Below are 18,217 nucleotides of genomic sequence, written 5' to 3'. Positions count from 1 at the left end.
CTGTCTGGGCCGGCCCTGCTGTCCCTCCTGCAGTGACCTGGGCTCCCTCTGCAGGGGAGAGTGACTGAGCTGCATTCTCTGCACAGGGCAAAAGGGCAAGACTTCAGGAGGAGAGTGAAGAGTGAAGGCAGGCGGGGACTTTGGACGTCGGGGTGGAGCCCTCGACCTGTGCGGTGGCCTGGGCAGCAGGATGGAGGACGGGGCTTTGTAGGGAACCAGCACAGTGGCAGGAGGGACAGAGCTGTAGGTCTGACTTGGACCTTTGCCGCCTGAGTCTGCACGCAGACTGTGACAGTGCAGGCATCTGCACGGGTCACTGGCTTTTGCTTTTCCCTTTCCGTCTCCCTCGAAGCTTCGAGCCCAGGCCTGCAGGCCGCATGCTGCACCCCCTCTCTGGGCTGACGTCTCCCGTGTGTCCCCGCTGAAAATCTGGGAACAACCACTTCATTTCCCTAAATTTTGTACCCTTCCTTGTGGCAGCGAATGTCACCAACACCCCCATCTGCTAGAAACCTGGCAGTCGTCCTGGGCTCGTCACTGTCACATCCAGTCCCCAGCACACTTTGTGCCTGCTGCCCCGAGTTCGCCGCCCTCGCCCCGGAGGCCGGGCTGCCCCTGCTGCCCCGCAGCCCAGCTCCGCCCCTCCTTTGGCCTCCACGGACGCTCTTGCCGCTGGCCCTGCATCCTCCCTCAGGCTTCAGCGCCCTCCACGACACGCCAGAGGTCACCGTCTCACCCCCGGGCTTGCTCACCTTCGTCTGCAATAACCCCCCCTAAGCCATCAGCACCCGGCTCAGTCGGGCTCTCTCCCCTGTCTCCAGCTGCCCCCCGACCACCGTCCCCCGGGCGCTCCAGGCCACAGCCTCCTCCCTCTGACCCCAGTCTGCCTGGGTACAGCTCCCGACCTCCTGGGCTCCTGCACCTGCCTCGCTTGTTCCCGCCTCGTGCCTTCCCTGTGCTGCTCTTCCTCCGTCAGGGGACTGTGCCGCTGAGACGGCCCCGACCCACCTGCGTGTGGAGGTGTACGCTTGTCTTCTGTGGAGCTGCAGCCGAGGACGTGGTGGTTTGGTGTCTGGAACCAGATTGTTGGGGTTGAGTCATTCTGGCCCTGCCTCTCTGCCGCCGTGTGCTTTAACCCGGGCCTCAGTTTAGTGCACCCGTCTGCAAACCAGGTGTACCAAACCCCACCTCATCACCACGAGGGCTGACTGTGTGAAGCCTCGTGATGGTGTCTGTGGACACCGAGTGCCGGGACGCTCGGGGCTGGCTCCTGGCAGGGCACCTCCTGGAAGGCAGGTCTCGGGAGGTCAGGAGCCGGCACCTTGTCCTTGAGCCTCGTGCTCTCGCCTGGGGATTGGGGACGAGGCAGGTTATTCTTAGCATTTTAGGCTCGTAGATCAGGTTGGGCATCTTCTGTGTTGGGACACAAATGACGGGCCCCAATCCAGGGACATAGTGTCCCCAACAAAACAAATACTGCCCACCCAGGGCCTGCCCGGTGGCTCTGGGCTCAGGGGGCACTGATTCCCACCCTTCCTTCTACCCCAGATTCCGTGGCCCTGGGTGACTCCTTCTGACGTACACACCCGGAGGCCTTGCTGTGAAATCCTAGAAACTGGGAAAAGTGTTTCTCATATGCCTGGGACGTAACCGAGTCGGTTTTTCTTAATGTTTCTCTGAGGATTTGTGAGTGTGTAACACTTCCTGTGCTGGGCTTCAGAGGGTAACTTAGCCCTTGATGTGGAGTGCAGAATGACAGACACCCCTCCTCCAGGGGACCACGGCCACTGCCAGCGGTGACAGGTCCCGTTGGTAACAGGCACTCGCGGCATGTGATGCCGTGGCACTTGCCTCTGTGGCCCCCCTCCCACACCCCGGGTCCCCGGTCCACATGAGGTGCCATCGTGCTAACCCCGGTGCAGGGGCGTCCTGCAGCGTGCCTGACCAGCCCTCCTCCAAAGTGCCAAGGTCATCAGGGTCACGAGGGAAAGTCAGAGAAGCTGTCGCAGCCCACAGGAGAGCTGAGGGGACGTGATGACCGAGCGGTGTCCTGGGATGGAAAAGGGACATTAAGTAAAATCTGAGGAAATCTGGTTGCACTATAGCTTGTCAGCTTAGTTAATAATAATGCGTTCATTACTCGTGACAAGTGTACTGTGCTAACGAAAGACATTAACTGGGCAAACCGAATGTGGGGATGTAGGAAATCTCTGTGCTGTCGTTTCAGGGTTTTTTTTAAATATAAAATGTTTCTCAAAAACAGAGTCTTTTTAAAAAATATTTTATTATTTTTAGAGAGAGGGAAAGGGAGGGAATAAGAGGGAGAGAAACATCAACGTGTGGTTGCCTCTTGCACGCCCCCAATTTGGGATCTGGCCTGCAACCCAGGCATGTGCCCTCACTGGGAATTGAACTGGTAATCCTTTGGTTCACAGGCCAGCGCTCAATCCAGTGAGCCACACCAGCCGGGGCTAAGGTCTATATTAAACAATCGTGTTTTTTAAAAGCTAACAATGCCCCAGAAGCCCCGTGCGTGTCCTCATCCCCTGCCCTAAGTGCCATCCGACATCTGTGTTGGTGGTCCCCTCAGTGTGCTGTGTAGCTTCGTCACCTTGGTATGTTGCCCCAAAGAGGGTGCATCTTTTGGTTTCGCAGCGAGCAAGGCTCACGTTGCCAGTGAGCCCTCCTGGGCGAGGCCAAGGTCTTTGTGACTGGGGATCTCCACGGACTTCACCAGCAAGGGTCCCTCCTGGGCAGCATCGTCACTAGGCCACACACGTTCCTACACTTTTTCAAAGTGAGGCCTTTTAACTCCAGTCAGTCGGGACTGCCGCCATCTCCGTCCTGCCTCCCCTGCGCCAGCCTCCTGAGCAGGGTGGCCGTGGACATCTTAGCGATGCAGCTGAGAGGAGGCTGCGTCGGGGATGCATTTAGTTGGGGTTTAATGGGTCACTGTATGTGGATGCAGCCCCCTCTGTGAAGAGTTAGGTGCCATTCGGTGGTGCAGGCTTGGACTCTGGAGTCGTGCTGTGTGGCCTGGGGCACAGGGGCGCCAGGCCAGAGGAGAGGGGCCCTTGACCACTATGCCTGCTTACCTCGGGACCCCTGGGTAGAGTCCCACTGCAGAAAGGAGAGGGAAGATGGGACAGTGAAGGCACAGCTGGGTCAGGGCAGGGACCGTCCTGACTGCCACTTGGGGACATGCAGGGACGTGGAGGAATGGACCGGAGTGGAGGTGTTTCCAAGGAGAGAGTTCTCCAAGAGCTCTGAGGTCAAACTCCCGCCACACTTGCCAGCAGTTAACTCGAGCAAAGTCCAGGTGGTCCGTTTCAGCCAAGTCCAATGCAGGGTCATGGGACATTGCCAAGGGCTCAAAACAGAGGAAGCGTCAGAAGTGACAAGTGGGTGTTTTGGGGAGCAGGGACTGTGCCTTGTGGGGGTGCGGGGTTACGGATGCCACTGCTGCCCTGGCAGCCAGCTCGGGGGGCCGCTCAGAGCCCCGCTGCATACACTGTCCTGTGGGTCCCTCTGGGGCGACTCTGGCCACGGGGGCCTCGTGCGTTTTGTGACACGAACACACAGCTGGCGTTTTTCCCTGGGGGGAAATACTCCCCAGGGAGACGCACAGGTTGTGAGCACGGAGTTGGGGAGCAGGGCGGAGCCGAGGAGACTCCTGACGGTCCGGTCCGTGTAGGGAAAGGGCGAGGTGTGTGAGGGTGGCTCTCCTTCCCCAGCGATTTTTCTGTTACGTCTTAGATGCTCCGTTGACCCCTTGCGTCTCTCATGTTGGACTGTGTCGTTGTGATTCTTTAGAGGCGTGTTTGGTCTCACTGCGGACTTTTAAGTCTGATGAGAGGCGGACCGTCCGGTCCCTCCGTTATCGTCAGCTGCTCCCAACCGGTCACCCGTCCGCTGTCCTGCAGCCTTGTGGTTCTCGGATTGCAAGAAATTAAATGTCTATTATTTTTAAAATTTTTAAAAGATTTTATTTATTTATTTTTGGAGAGAGAGGAAGGGATGGAAAGAGAGGGAGAGAAACATCAGTGTGAGAGAGAAGCATCCATCAGTTCCCTCTCGTAGGTGCCTCAACCAGGGACCGAACCCACAACCCAGGCAGGTGCCCTGACTGGGAATTGAACTTTTGTGGGATGATGCCCAGCCAACTGAACTGCACCAATCAGGGCAAATTAAATGAGGCAGCCCATGAGGATTAGCCCTAAGGAAATGCTGAATTATTTCAAACATCGTACAGATTGAAACTTCGTTCATTCGTTCTAATATGTCCAAGTGTTTTGAGAGCTGGCCTTTTTTAAAAAAAAACAAAAATGAAAACAAGCCTCACCCAAAGATGTATTTGCTGATTTTAGAGGGAGAGAAAGGAAGAAAGAAAGAGAAACATGGATTAGTTCCTCCTGACCGTGCCCCACTGGGGATCAGGCCCACAGCCTAGGCATGGGCCCTGACCAGGAACTGAACCTGCAACCCTTCGGTGTGTGGGACTGTGCTCCAGCCAACTGAGCCGCTTGGCCAGGGTGGGAGTCGGCCTTTTTAATGAAAACATAGAGAGGGCCGTGGGAACACGTGGGACTTGGAAATGGGATTCACCTGTGGTCAGAGGCGCAAGCAGCTCCCCACTGCCCAGGGCTTCTGCACTCCGGTGACGGTTTTTACAGTAGGCCCCTGTGCAGGAATGTTGGCTCGAGTCGGCTGCTTTGCTCTTTCAGTCTGTTTTTCCGGCGATACCGCTGTCTTTGGACTCTCGGCTGCCTGAGCAGAAATCCCTCTGTGGGAAAAGCGCGGCCCTGATGCCATTTCATGTCGGGGGTTCTTTGCTCCCCAACCTGTCGATGATGTTGTTCTTAGATTCTCAAGTGTTATCAGTAGGATTCCAGACTTTCAAAGCCGTTTGCTTTTGTTTTTGGTTTTTCCCCCCACCTTTTTCCAAGCGGTATTAATTCCTTTCTTTGTCTTTATTGCAATTGTATCCTGTAACAACGGCTTATTAACTTGCTTGGGAGGTTTTCACAGGTTCCTTTCTCCACTCGGCTGTGTTGCCAGCAGGTTTACAGCCCTTTCACGGCACCTACCAAAGCTGTCTGTGTTCAACAGTGTGGGTTGTCATGCTTCATGTTACAACCCAAGACTGATACAGTAAGTACACATGCAGTCTCATTAGCTTCTTATTCCAAAAGTGTGCGTTGTCATTTCTCTAAAGCCACCCTAACGACATGCACCAGAGACGAGAGGACTGCAGCAACGTGAGCGCTACCGTGCCCGGGTTGAGTTTCCCACCCAGGCCGTCGGTGCTGGTGCCCTTGTCTTGTACTCTCCTAAAAACGAGTGGCTTGAGAGTTAGTCAAAACACCAGATCAGTAAAAAATAAAATTTCCTAGCAACATAAAAGTAGTTTAGCCTACCTTACTTTTACAAGCTGTGCTTAGTGCCGTCTGATGACGGTGCACGAGCAGACACGTGCAGTAAACAGGGAGCTCAGAACGAGCCCAGACCAGGGGGAATCCTGGTACGTGTGTGATTCGGGTGGCCCCTCAAGTCCCCAGGTCGAGATGGGCTTCTTCATGAGGATTTGGGAGAGTGGCGTCATGGCGCGTGGCAGCCATTAGATTTCCACCTTCCAGCACGTGAGGCCACGTGCCCCAGATGAGTCAGAGAGCCAAGTGCAAAAGGTGGAACCACCCATGTCGGGGAAGGCTTTTAAAAGGGTGATCAAAATTCAGGCTCAATAATAAAAGCAAAAACAGTCAAATTTGACTACTTTAAAAAGTACTGCAGCCCTGGCTGGTGTGGCTCAGTGGATTGAGTGCCACCTTCTGAACCAAACGGTCGCTGGTTTGATTCCCAGTCAGGGCACATGCTTGGGTTGCAGGCCAGGTCCCCATTTGGGGGCACATGATGTTTCCCTCTCTTCCATCCTCTCTTCTCCTCTGTCTAAAAATAAATAAAATAAAATATTTTAAAAAATACTGCAACAATGGAAAACTATCTGACCAAAAACAAAACAACAAAACATTGTAAGCAAGGTCAGAAGACAGAAAGATCAATTGTGAGAAAAAAACTTTTTGCAACATATCATAAATATTTAAAAAATCACAGGCTGGGGGGCAGGTGTGGAGACCTCAGTCCTGCAGGAAGACAGACAGAGGATATGAGCGGACGGTGCACGTGCACGCACACACGTGCACACAGCCCTTCCCTGAGACACTGGTTCTCAGGCGTCAGATGGGCGGGAACCCCAGAGCTCTTCCAGAGCCGTCCCTGCTGCACGTGCGTAGTTGGAAAGGGTGCGTTAGAAGCAGGCGGTGGGGCCTTTTCGGCTCTCCAGACCACTGAAGTTCACCGTTGCTCACTCAGAGCTCACTCCCACTGCCCTCTGAAATGGGCTGTACGATGATGCAATGACAACTCTGTCCCTGCTTCTCCTAGGTCCTGGGTGCTGATCCCACAGAGTCAGTGGCACTTGGGAACCTGTGTGCACAGCGGCAGGTGCCCTTGAACCTGAGGGCTCCCGTGGACACTCCAGGCTGCTTGTCTTCCCTCCGAACCCCACGCCTCACCTGCACCTGGGCCTGTTGGATCAAGGGGTTTCTCTGCTGCCTGTTCTCTTCGGGCAGCTGGGGGTCACTCTGGGTCTCCCTCTCTGTGTCTGAGAGGGGAGGAAGTTCAGGGGGAGGGCGGTGGTCTGTTGGTGCTGGCCATGCGATCACCGTCACCAGGCCATCCACCAGCTGCGCCCTTGGTGGAAGGTGAGCTGTGTACACGGCTGTAGAGTGTTGGCCTTCCTCGGGCAAGTCTGTCCATGGCATCGGAACTGAAGAAGTCAGACGGAGATGGGGAGACACACAGACGGGGGGTGGGGGGATGGAGACGGCAGAACCGCGTGCAGGGCCAGCCTCATGCTCAGGACTGTGCCAGAACCTTCTGTCCCAGTGCCACGGGCCTGGCCCCCAGCTGCCACGTCTCAGCAGACACCCCCTGCTGACAGCACGCTGCGTTCTCTGGGCCGGGCGCCGGCAGAGGCTGACTTGGTTTGATTTACAAACTGATTTTTCATGGTTTCTCATGTGAACTTTACAGTCTTTCCTCTGCTCGAGCGGCTTCTACACAGAGATGACAGTGGCACAGGGGACAATGAAACAGAACGAGCTGGTGCTGCTGGCAGGCCCCGGACAGGAGGCCCCGAACAGGAGGCCCTGTGCTGGTCCCGCCAGTGCCAGTGGGCTCCTGAGGCCTTGGTTCTCAGGTGGGTGGGGGACAGCCTTGCCTCAGGGAAGTCTCAGCAGTGGGACAGCCGCAGCCCTGCCCAGTGAGACAATGTCAGGTGCAGTTAGTGCCCTGTGAGCTGGGGCCTGATACTGCACCATGGGAGGCTTTCTCGCTAACTACCGGGTCCCCCTTTACCTGTGAAGTCCCGTGCACTCGGCCCCCCGAGCCTCTCTTCTGCTGACCAGACCCTTAGGAGCATTTCTGTGTGAGAGAAAGCCTGTCATTGTATCAGGGGCCTAGCTGGCGAGCGCCTGCCTTTCCCCTCCCTCTGCTGTGGCGCTTACACCATTTAAAGGACATCCTGCCCAGTGAGGTGTCCATCCTGCTGCCAGGGCGCCATGGACGGGCCTGGCATCTTGAACCCTGACTGCCTTGGGTGTGGTCGTGTAGGTCCGCAGGGCTGTGCCACCCTGGCATGAGTAGTCTCGTGCTTTAGTGCTGTGCTGGCACAAGCCGCTCAGCAGGGTCCTTCACCCCCTGATGAGCATCTTCCTGCTCTGTCTGTGGGAGGCCTCCAGCCCGGGTTGCATTTGGGGGATGGTGTGGAGACCAGAGGTCACCTCGCCTCACTGGGAGGCGGCCCTTCGAGGAGACTGTGGACCTGTGTGGGGCCCTGAGACCATAGCCACCTCCCCGAGCTGCTTTAAGAATTAAAGGAACATGTAGCTCTGGCTGGTGTAGCTCAGTGGAATTATGATCACAGGCCTGTGAAGCAAAGGGTCACTGGTTCGATTCCCAGTCAGGGCACATGCCTGGTTTGCAGGCCAGGTTCCCAGTAGGGGCCACATGAGAGGCAACCACACATTGATGTTTCTCTCCTACTCTTTCTCCCTCCCTTCCCCTCTCTCTAAAAATTAATAAATAAATAAAATATTTGAAAAAATACCATTTTTAAAAAAGAATTAAAGGAACATTTAAAATGCTGCCATTAGCCACGCGCGGCTGCTTACACTGAAACGAAATGAAGTCCATTTGCGCAGCTGCATGGCCGCAGTGGTGGCTGTGGCAGGGGACCGCACAGGGCCAGGAAGAAGTTGGGGGTGACACTGATGGGAGGCGAGGACGCAGGTCCTGGGCAGGGCGGCGCAGTCCCCTGGCTCCCCTCCTGCCTTTCCCACGTGTGGCATCGAGTCTCCCGCTGCTTCCTTTCTGTTGTGAAACTGTGTCAGTGTGAAAAATTCAGACAAAAGACACAAGAAAAAGAAAACAGGAGTCATCTCAGCTGTCCAGTAACCTCTGTGACGGTCTTGGGGTTGCAACCTCATGCATGTACATGCATGCAGCTGGCACGCAGGCTGCCATTTGGTGCAGGTGTGTGCCTGCCAGCCCGTCCACTCTCCAGCCATAGGGACTGGGCATTGCTGGCCTCCTGCTCTGGTTTGTCACTGCGTGAACTGGGACAGAAAGCCTGAGCAGCTTCCTGAGACGGCACAGTGCCTCCTGCCAGGGCCGGCCAGGCACGTGGGCTCTGGAGGTCACGTGTGAGTCACTGGTGTGGGCCGCTCCCACTGTGCACGTGTGTGTGCGTGCAGGTGTGGGCACGTGTGGGCACACGTGAGGACTGCACTCCTGCTTGCCACTGGGCCGGGCTCCCTCCTGGCATGGACACGCTGGTGCAGAGTCCGGGGGTGAGCACCGTGTTTTTAGACCGGCAGGGCGCCTTTTGGCTGTTGCCAGGTTTGCTTGCAGACCAGTGTTGGGGTGACGCTCAGCATGCCTTTGGCAACAAGTGGCAGAAAAGCCAACTCAAACCGGCTCACGCAAAAACAGTTCATTTACTCGTGAAGTTATCCCTGCATTTCTACAATAGAAGTGAAGAAAGAACTCGTGTGTGAAGTTGTCTGTCAATATGTAGTTTCCAGAGGTACTGTGAGCAGTTTTTCTCTTTGTTTTTCTGTCTCTATAGATAATATTTAGTGGAGCGCTGAGAGCAGCTGGAGACGGTTATAATTAGCTGCTTGGAAGTCAAATGTGAGCCTATATTTCTGTCCTGCAGCCCTTTTTCTGAGAAGTTCAGGCCTCTTATTTTTAACTTTCTGCTCTATTAGCTGGTGCAGGGAGAAGCTCAAATTAGTTAGCTTTGTGTTTATTTTTACTTGACCTTTTCTATTTCAAATTTTGAAAGGAAAATGAGGGGTTTTTTTGCATAATTTTCTTTCTTGACAAGAAGTCACTTTTAATAACAGACTCTCTGAAAGGTGGAATTAACCTCAGGGCTCTGTGGCTAACATTTTTTGTTCATGAAACAAACTTTAAAATGTTAATCTGTTTATTCTATGAAATACCTACTAATTCCCTTTTCAGCCATTCTAGAAAACAGTATACATTTGTCCCAAGGAATGGTCGTGTTTTCCAGACAGCTCGGCTGGTTTCCAAAGCAGGGACCTGGGGCAGGGTGCTTGTGTGGAGCGTTGGTTGGCGAGCCAGATGAGTCAAGAGTGGGGAGGACTTGTTTATGGTTTGATTTTTTTTCCTTCAGTAACTGAACGAAGTACTCATCACTGACAGGAGTCTATTTTAATTTCTAGGAGATTAAACTGCCCACCTGTAGCAGTTTGAGGACCGATTCAGGTATTTGTAAGCACCAGCCCATCCCTGTGGTCGGTGTGATAGACTAGTTACAGTTGCTATCAGGGTTCATTTACTCCGGGTAGGTAATTAATTTTTTGCCATTAGTTTCAAAGGTAACAAACAAGCATGTTAAATCACATCTCACGGATGGTGTTATGACATCAGATTCCTCTCCTGCCTCATTCACCAGAGCAAGCCGTGCGCCTCCCAGGTTTTGTTCTTCTGGAAGCTCCTGAGCTGAGCTGTCTGTCCCCATCCAGGTCCTCGAGACACTCCTTCCCGAGCAGCCTCTGGAGCTGACGGTGCTGGCTCTCCAGGCCCCTTCCCGTTCAGCAGCAGGGACTTGTCGGCTTCCGTGTTTCACCTTGTTGGGGAGCATTGCACACTGGGAAGTGTGCAGAGCTCAAGTGTGCAGCTCCGTGTGCTGGCACAAAGCCAGCCTCTGTGGGACCTCCGCCCAGGCTGGAAACAGCACCGCTGTCCCTGGGCCCCCACACGGGCCGGGGGCTGGAGCCCATGGGTTTGTCCTCTGAGCTCCTGTCCGTGGGGCGCTGGGGGCAGTGGGCCTGCCTGCCTGCTCTGTAGGTGTGAACTGTATACACATGTGTCGTAAGAATGCATTTTTGTATGTTTTCTTTTGTTCAGCGTGGTGTCTGTGAGCCCCCCTGGAGGGTCGGAGTTTATGTTACCGCTGGGTAGTGTTCCACTGCCCGATCGCACCGTGCATTTATTCAGTCTGCTGATGGATGTTTAGGCATTTGGGCAATATGAGTAAAACCGCCACGACCATTCTGATACATACAACCCTGGATGAAAAAGTGCGGGCCTTCGGGCCGCAGGCGTGTGTGCCTCCACGCCAGTGGGCAGTGCTAGGCCGGGGCCCCCGGGTGCTGCGGGCGTCCCTCCGGATGGGCTCTGATTGGCGTCCTAAGCTCTGCCTTTCTGTGGGTGCTCTGTGGTGTTTCTCCGCAGTTCCAGTTTTCATTTCCCCGACGGCAGGTGATCGTGCATTTCCTGTCACCTTGAGGACCACTTGGACTTCCTATTTGGAAGCGCCTTTTAAAGTGCCCGGCGAAAGCCAGGGCACCAGGAAAGAAATGGGCGTGGGCAGTGCTGTCTGCCACACCTCAGGCCACACCCGCATCTTTTCTTTTTTTTTAAAAAAACCCTTTACTCCTTGTCAGTTAAAGAAACTGTCTCATTTCTGAATTCTATCACAGGTGACTTCTCTGGGGTTACCTCTTTCGTTTTGTTTTTAAAAAGGGATAAATACTTCATAACCTTAATGGACGTGTGTGGCAAGTTCCCTGGAGACACGTGGAGGCTTTGGCAGCCTCTTCCCCACCCGCTGAGTCTCCCACAGTCTCCTCTCTGCTTGCTCCCGGGCATCTGGGTGGGGGTGGGGAGCCAGGGTGGAGTTTCGGGGAGCCAGCTCTTCTCTGCCATTCCCTGGGAAGAGCTGCTCCGTGAGAGACGGTTCTGTTCTCAGGGCAGCCAGACAGAAAAAGGGGCTGGGCTGTGGGTGGCCCACATTCCTCTGGGTGACCTGTCTGGTGTGAGGTGGGGCCGTGAGGAGCCAGCCACCTTCTCAGACCCTCTCTCTTCCAGTTTGGGGACACAGCCTGTGTTAAAGTAGGTGACCCTGTAATTTACTGCTTGAAGGGGACACTTTTGAGAGCGGAAAGGTCTGTCATTAGTAGTTACTGTCAGACGACAAGGAAAACTGGATGTCCTGGGCAGACTGGGTCATGACCCCGGTGTTATGATCCCAAAGTCTGAGAGCGTCTGGGGAGAGTCAAGGAGGAACTGTGAGTCGTAAGGGGCAAAGTGTGTCCTTGGGCCACAGGGCAGAGGGCTCTCTCGTGCGTCCCCTGTGGCACTGCTGGACGGGGCTCCCCAGGGCGTGGGAAGATGGCTGGAGGGGGAGCGGAATGTCTAAGTATTTCATGCCTCATCTTTTGACTCTGTTTTGTTTTATTCATCTGTGAAAAAACAGAATCTACTCGCCTTGCTCGAATGCCTTCCCTGGGGCTCTTTGGGGGAGTAAAATGTGATGATAAAACTGAAAAATATTTTGTAGAATGTTACTCACTGTGCCCTCAGCTCTTCCCTGGCTGCTCTGTAGCGGGTGTTGAGAGGAGGCAGTGCCTTCAGAACGTTGTCGCCTACGACTGTTCTGATTCGGCTGGGAAGCGGCCCGGGGCAGGTGGCTTTCTGAGCAGCGCAGCCCGCAGACTTAGGGGGCCCCACCCACAGGAGCCCCGAGTGAGAGGTCTTTAATATTGGACACTGTTCAAGTGAGCTCCTCACCCTCGGCACAGCTACAGCCCCATTGCCCTTCCTTAACATATGCAAAGAATGTTTAGCAAACCGCTTTATAAATTTGTCAAGGACTTCACGTTGGAAGTCACAACTGGCTTTTACTCTTGAAAGCAATCCACTGTTATGGTTAGTCAGTCATATACAGATACCACATAAAGGAAGATAAATAGTTAGTTAGTTAGTTAGTTAGTTAGTTAGTTAGTTAAGAGTACTTCTAAACACCTGCTAGAGTAGCAGAACTTTTTTACTTGTTGAGGAGAACCAGGATCTACCAGGATGGTGGCGTCCAGTGCTCTCTTGGTGAATGTGGGATTGGGAGACTCCAGCCAGAGTACTCAGTGGGCTTGTTCTTTTTAGGCAGCGGCTCGGCCTCAGGGCACTTGGAGGCTTTCTTGCTTCCTGCCCTTAAAAGGCCGACAGCCTTTGAGATCAAACACACAGATAATGGGAGGAAGGCAGCGCCATTTATCAGGTATGTCAGGAGGACAAGAGTATTGCCTCTGGCATTGCTGGACCCCTGGCAGATAACGATTGATTAATGATTGATCAATTGACTGTTGACACTCCTTTGTGGAGGTCACAGGTGACCCCAGGATTCATCTCTGGATGACACTCATTTTATTCAGAGGTGGGAGGACGGGCCATCTCTCCTCACCAGGCAGAGGGCAGTCTGGGCTGGGCAGTGGGTGGAGAGCCCACCCGTTGCATTTGCGAGGTCTTCCTGGAGGCGGTGGAGCACTCAGGGAAGACAAGGGTAACAGTAGGACGGTGGGACTTCAGTAGAACTGTGCTGAAACAAACACCAAGCTCTCCAGGCCCTGACTGGTGTGGCTCAGTGTGAGCCTCTTCCCGCAAACGGAAAAGTCAGACTCCCAGTCAGGGCACAGGCCTGGGTTGTGGGTTTGATCCCCAGTTGGGGCATGTACAGAGACAACCAATCAATATTTCGCTCCCTTTCTCCCTCCTTTCCCCTCTCTAGAGATAAAGAAATAAATAACTGACGGACTATTTAGCATCACTGAATTTTTGTTGGTTAAGAGCGTACCTGGGCTCTCCAGTCAGCGCAGTGACTTGGTTGTATTGACATGGGGGTCGGTCCCCTCCCCTGGTCATCCCCGTTGCCGCCGGCACGGCCAGCACTTGCTGAGCTCTTGCTCTGTGCCGGGAGCAGTGCGGACTCCTTCTCCTGGGTCGGTCCTCGGTGCAGCCCCATGTGGGCGGCTCTGTTACTAACCCAGGTTTCCAGGAGGAGGATGGTCACGCTGTTCTGCGTAGAGGCTGGTGCGCTGGGTCTCCAGGGAGTGGGTCTGTGAGCTTCTGTGGGGAACAAATACTCGTTTGTGGGGTGCACTTCTCCCACTTCTAAAGCCCTCTACCAGCTCACAGGCTAGCTTTGTATAGGTCCACGGAGGGGTTAACGTGACCGTCATCTGGGGGCAAACAGTATTTGGGACTCGGTTCCATTTCTTCATCCCAGAAATGCAAAAACCCCTGCTTTGGGGTTGACCTTATCTGTTGGTGGGCAGGAGACGAGGCACGTGGTCTCGGCGTGCCTGCTGTCACGGATTGAAGCCCTGTGCACACCAGTGTCCTTGTAAGGCCTTCGTTAGCCAGGGCTGTTCACAGCTTTGCCGTAGCTCAGCGTCAGCCAGCCAGTGCCTGACCGGCAAGAGCCAGAGACCACGGACAGTCCGGCCCGACTACTGATGTGCCGTCACCTCTCAGTCAGGTCACCGCTGAGGTCCTGGTGTCCCATGACGATGCTCTCAGTGTGATTCCCCCCACCCACTCCTGCACCCTGGGTTTTCAACATTTACTATGTAAGTTTCATGGTTGAGACATTTAAAAAAATTTTTGATCAGTGAAGCCCAAGAATTCTTGCAGAAGCCATGTGCTTTTTCTGCCTTTGTCTGTAACGCACGTAAGGAATTACTCACTTGCTCTGAAAGGCTGCTGTGTGGTCTGCTGTTATGTAACACAGCCCTGCGGCCCAGCCCTCCCCGCGGTCTGGGGCCAGGGCACCCGCCCAGTTAAATGCTGGGGGCACCGACTTATCCTTCAGGGGACTTAATTTTGTTCTTTTCTGCAAAGCCCAAAGCTGAAGTGATACGTATTTGGTCATTAAGTGATTTCACCGTTATCACCCTTTGCGTAAGGAATGTGCATTTTTGCTGGTGGAGACCAAACCTTTTGCGCGAGGTGGTACTGGGCAGGAAAGGTGAATGCTCTGAGGGATGCTGGTTGAGGTGTCCTCTCCTGCATCAGTCAGCGTCCCCAGGACAGAGCTCCTCTTGGGCGTCAGCACAGGAGCAGCTGCTGACTGAGCTGGTTTTTTACCTTATAAATGGGACCAGCCTGGGAATCGGCCTCGTCTAAGGGGCCAGGGGGCGGGGGGCACCTGGCGGGCCTGTGTCTGGGCGGGGCCCTCTCCGCAGCATCTGCCCTCCGCCTCGACTCCAGGTCTTTCAAAAGCACGTCTTACATTTCTGAGTTTCTTTTAAGAAATGTTACGTTTTGTTCAAGAACAAAATGGGCTCGGCGGGGACCCTGTGTACGCAGCGCAGGTGCACAGCCGGGAAGGGGGAGGCCCTGCGCCCCGTCGCCTCACAGCGCGCACCGGGGACGTGCCGTGTGCGTCCTTCAGGTCTTTCTTCTGTGTGTGAGGGGGCGCCGCATGGAAACGGTGTATCTATAAAAAGCTGTGTATTTATTCTTGCACGTTTGACTTTAGTCACCTTCAAAGCGCTCTGCATCTGATGCAGGGCACCTACCGAGAGGTTTTTTTCCACTGCACAGAACAGTTTTTGAACTTGTTGACTTTGATGCCTTTAGTGCTCCTGCCCTCAGCAAACTGTTTCCCTTTCAGGGCTTCTTCAATCTGGGGAAACAAAGAAAGTCCCTGGGGCGAGATCTGGTGAGTAGGGAAGGTGGGGCGCAGGGACCTTGCCATTTTTGGTCATAAACCGCTGAACTGGTGTGGGCGGATGCACTTGTAAATCACCTGTCATGACATGGGCAAATGTGTTGAAAGAGTCTTTAAAACAAACTCACTGAATGCAGCCTCTCACGACAATGCCCGCTGGTGCACTGACACAGATGGGTTCCTAGAACACGTACCTGGTGGGGGAGCCTGTCCTTCAAGGGGCCGCCCTCCAGAAGACAGTTCCGGTTTGGGAGGGATCTCCCCTCACGTACAACCCCACCCAATAGACTGCGGCTCCTGTCGGCACCTCCGCAGGCCCCTCCAGGTCCTGGGACAGACGTGGTTCAAAGGAACCCAGGACAAGGGCACCTGGAGGAGCAGTCTGTCTTTCAGCATCTACTGTGGGGTAGCACTTCAGCACAGGCTTCACGGGGGTGTTTCCTGTCCGTGCCCGAGGACACGTTGGGGAGCAGGCAGCCTGTCGTAGCTCCTGGGTTTCTCCCTCCAGGGCCCTCCATCTTTATTTGAGCGCTGGCCGCCCCTCTCAGCTTCCAGGGTGCCGTCTCCGGGCACACCGGCTCGTTCTCCTGACACCTGCACTCACTTTCCAGCCCAGCTTTGGGGCCATGGCTGTGTGTGGGGGATGCACAGGCAAACCTCAGACGAGCGCACACGAATCGGTGTGTGTTCTCTAAATGGGACATCGGTGACACGGATGGGATTCTGGTGCCCCCGTGGGGCGTCTGGTACGCAGCCAGGACTCCTGTGTCCTGCGCGGGTCTGACCTCTCATCACTCTGTGACAAGCCCTTTTCGTCACACGCAGATGTCGGTGCAGATGGCGCCTCCCTCGTCGCAGGACTGGCTGTCACACTTTACCTTTTTCCTTTCATGTGGAAAAAAATTTTCGTTAAAAATTCTGATTTCAGCCCAGGCTGGGTGGCTCAGGTGACTGCAGCATCATCGTGTACTCCGAAAGTTCGCTGGTTTGGTCACGGCACATGCCTAGGTTGCAGGTTCGATCCCCGGTGGGGAGTGTAGGGGAGGCAACTGATCCATGTTTCTCTCCTTCTCTCTCCCATCCTCTCTCTAAAATCAATAAACATGCGCTCAGGTGAAGATTAAAAAACTGATTTTATGTGACATAACCACCTTACTAGTTAAAATGCGTGCATCTTGGTCTGTGCGGTGAGCACACTGCAGTCCCTAAAAGCCCCGCTGCCCGAGCGCGCCCCCGGGTCCCACCATTTCAAGTAGCTGCCGGAAGTAATCAATACTTCACTTGGTGGGCCGCATATTCCGGCTGTCAGGGAGTGCAGGTCACTTGATAGCATGTCCGAGTGCCCCATAAACTTAGAAAGAGTTCAGGTAGTGTTGTTACACTTCCCTCGATAGTGTGTTGCAAGTTAGTTAAGTCACACATTCTCTGAGCCAGCTCAGTGCCAGTAAGTGAAATGTCAGTTCCCCACAGAAAGTGGGCGGGGGTGGGGAGCTTCTGTGTATCTATTTGGCAGTAAGTGTGGAGATGATTTATGATACTGTTAAGTTTACTTATCGAAAAACTGTGGTTCACAAAGAGATGAAATTTTCATCACTGTGCCCACAAATAGCCCATATTAAACTAGTGTCAAAGATGAAACAAAACTAACATGATTATACAAGTAAGAACGGTGGCAGCTGAAATCCATGATAAACAAAAGCAGTTGTTGGTAAGGAATTGTCCTTTTGGAAGCTGCGGTCCGTGGCCTCCCCGTGCAAGCGAGCCACGGGGCCAACTCTGCTGCCGAGCGTGGAAGCCATACTCCTTGGGACTGAATCAGACCTGTCAACTCCAGTAGCACCCCAGGTTTGGGTTATGAAGCTGAATTTCCGTGCCCCTTAATAATTCACTTTATGGGCTACCATTGAGTAGCTGTAGTTGTATTGGAAAAAGAAAGGCTGTGAACTCTTGTTGGTTAAGCGCCAGGGAAAGAAAGGACTGGGTTTGGGGTTAGCTCACAGCCCCCCAGGGGCTGGCTTTGGGCTTCTCTCTGCTAAAGCGGTGGAGGCCAGAGGCTTTTCTGAGCATCTGAGTGAAGCTGTTACATTTTTACCAGACAGATGCCCCGGGCGCATCAGCACCGTATCGTGCATAATTTTATTGTTTTCATGGACTCTGCGACCCCTCGGCGAACACCTGCTCCGTTATGGCTGGGAAGCAGCTGTTTCTGTCCTCGTGGCCCTCACCAGATGGCCTTCCCTCTGTGGAAACAAATTCAGAAGGGCTGCAGCGGCCAGGGGTCCCCCTCTTGCCTTACCCTTCCTCTCTACTTACGGTAACTCCCTGATGGCCGTGCTAGAATCTTCGAAGGGCACTGTGCCCGGCCACCCCCACGCTGTGGTGCACCTTCTAAGCCGGATTGCCTTTCCTCCGGTAAGGAAGGAAGGTGTAGTCACTTTATGTACTTGGTCTTTATTTCCATGATTGGCAAAAACATTTCAATTCATCAGTTCCTTTATGTTCCCTGTTTTCAGTTACTTCCCAGAGGTAGAATGTATTTTCTTAAGAACTGTGTCAGATTTGTACAAATGGAGATTTAGGAAAAATACCAACTTGCATTATTGAGGAGTCTAAGTTAAAGCACTCTTGAATGGAAAAACCAGTGTTGACAGAGTCCAGTGACTTATTTCCAAATACTCAGCCAATTGTGCAGTCTCGGGGTGTACATATTTAACTTGGCTGTGAAGTCCTATCTTTTATATAGCACTAGATTTAAGTTTTTATGTCTCTGCTCATAAGAGACACTGACCACTAATTTGTAACGCTGAACATCGTTGGCCGGCCTCCTGTCTAGGTGGGCTGGCCTCGTGAGAAGGGTTGGGGAGCGCTCCCTCCCTCCCCCCCAGAACGGTCTGTGAGGTCCACACGCCCACACGCCACTTGCTATTATCTTCATTCTCTTCTGTTCTGACTCTCCAGGGTCGTTCACCTTCTGTGTCTTTTAGAACTTCCCCTAGTGAGGGTCTGCTGCTAGCAAAGCTTCTCGGCTTTTTGTTTGACATCATCCTACTTGTCATTGCAAAGAGGCTTTTGTGGGGTCTAGAATTCCAGGTTGGCAGCTTTTTCTCTCTGCCCAGTTGG

General features: G+C 53.7%; 1 protein-coding gene across 5 annotated transcripts in view; it reads left to right on the top strand.

The window, feature by feature from the left end:
- The window catches only part of ADARB1 (adenosine deaminase RNA specific B1), a 98,559-nt gene that overhangs the window by 20,639 nt on the left and 59,703 nt on the right, over positions 1–18,217 (top strand). Inside the window, exon 1 of one of the 5 annotated variants that reach the window (XM_037158176.2) lies at positions 9,098–9,145. The exons of the other annotated variants lie outside the window; for them this stretch is intronic. The gene's annotated coding sequence lies outside the window, so the exon portion shown is untranslated. Of the gene's footprint in view, positions 1–9,097; positions 9,146–18,217 lie in introns of those variants that run through there. 5 annotated transcript variants of the gene reach the window in all.

This window comes from Artibeus jamaicensis, unplaced genomic scaffold (genome assembly GCF_021234435.1).
Source record: "Artibeus jamaicensis isolate MK-2021 breed Jamaican fruit bat unplaced genomic scaffold, CSHL_Jam_final scaffold_474, whole genome shotgun sequence".
NCBI classification, from domain to species: domain Eukaryota; kingdom Metazoa; phylum Chordata; class Mammalia; order Chiroptera; family Phyllostomidae; genus Artibeus; species Artibeus jamaicensis.
Note: the sequence above shows the minus strand (reverse complement) of the source record. Positions and strands in the feature narration are given on the sequence as shown.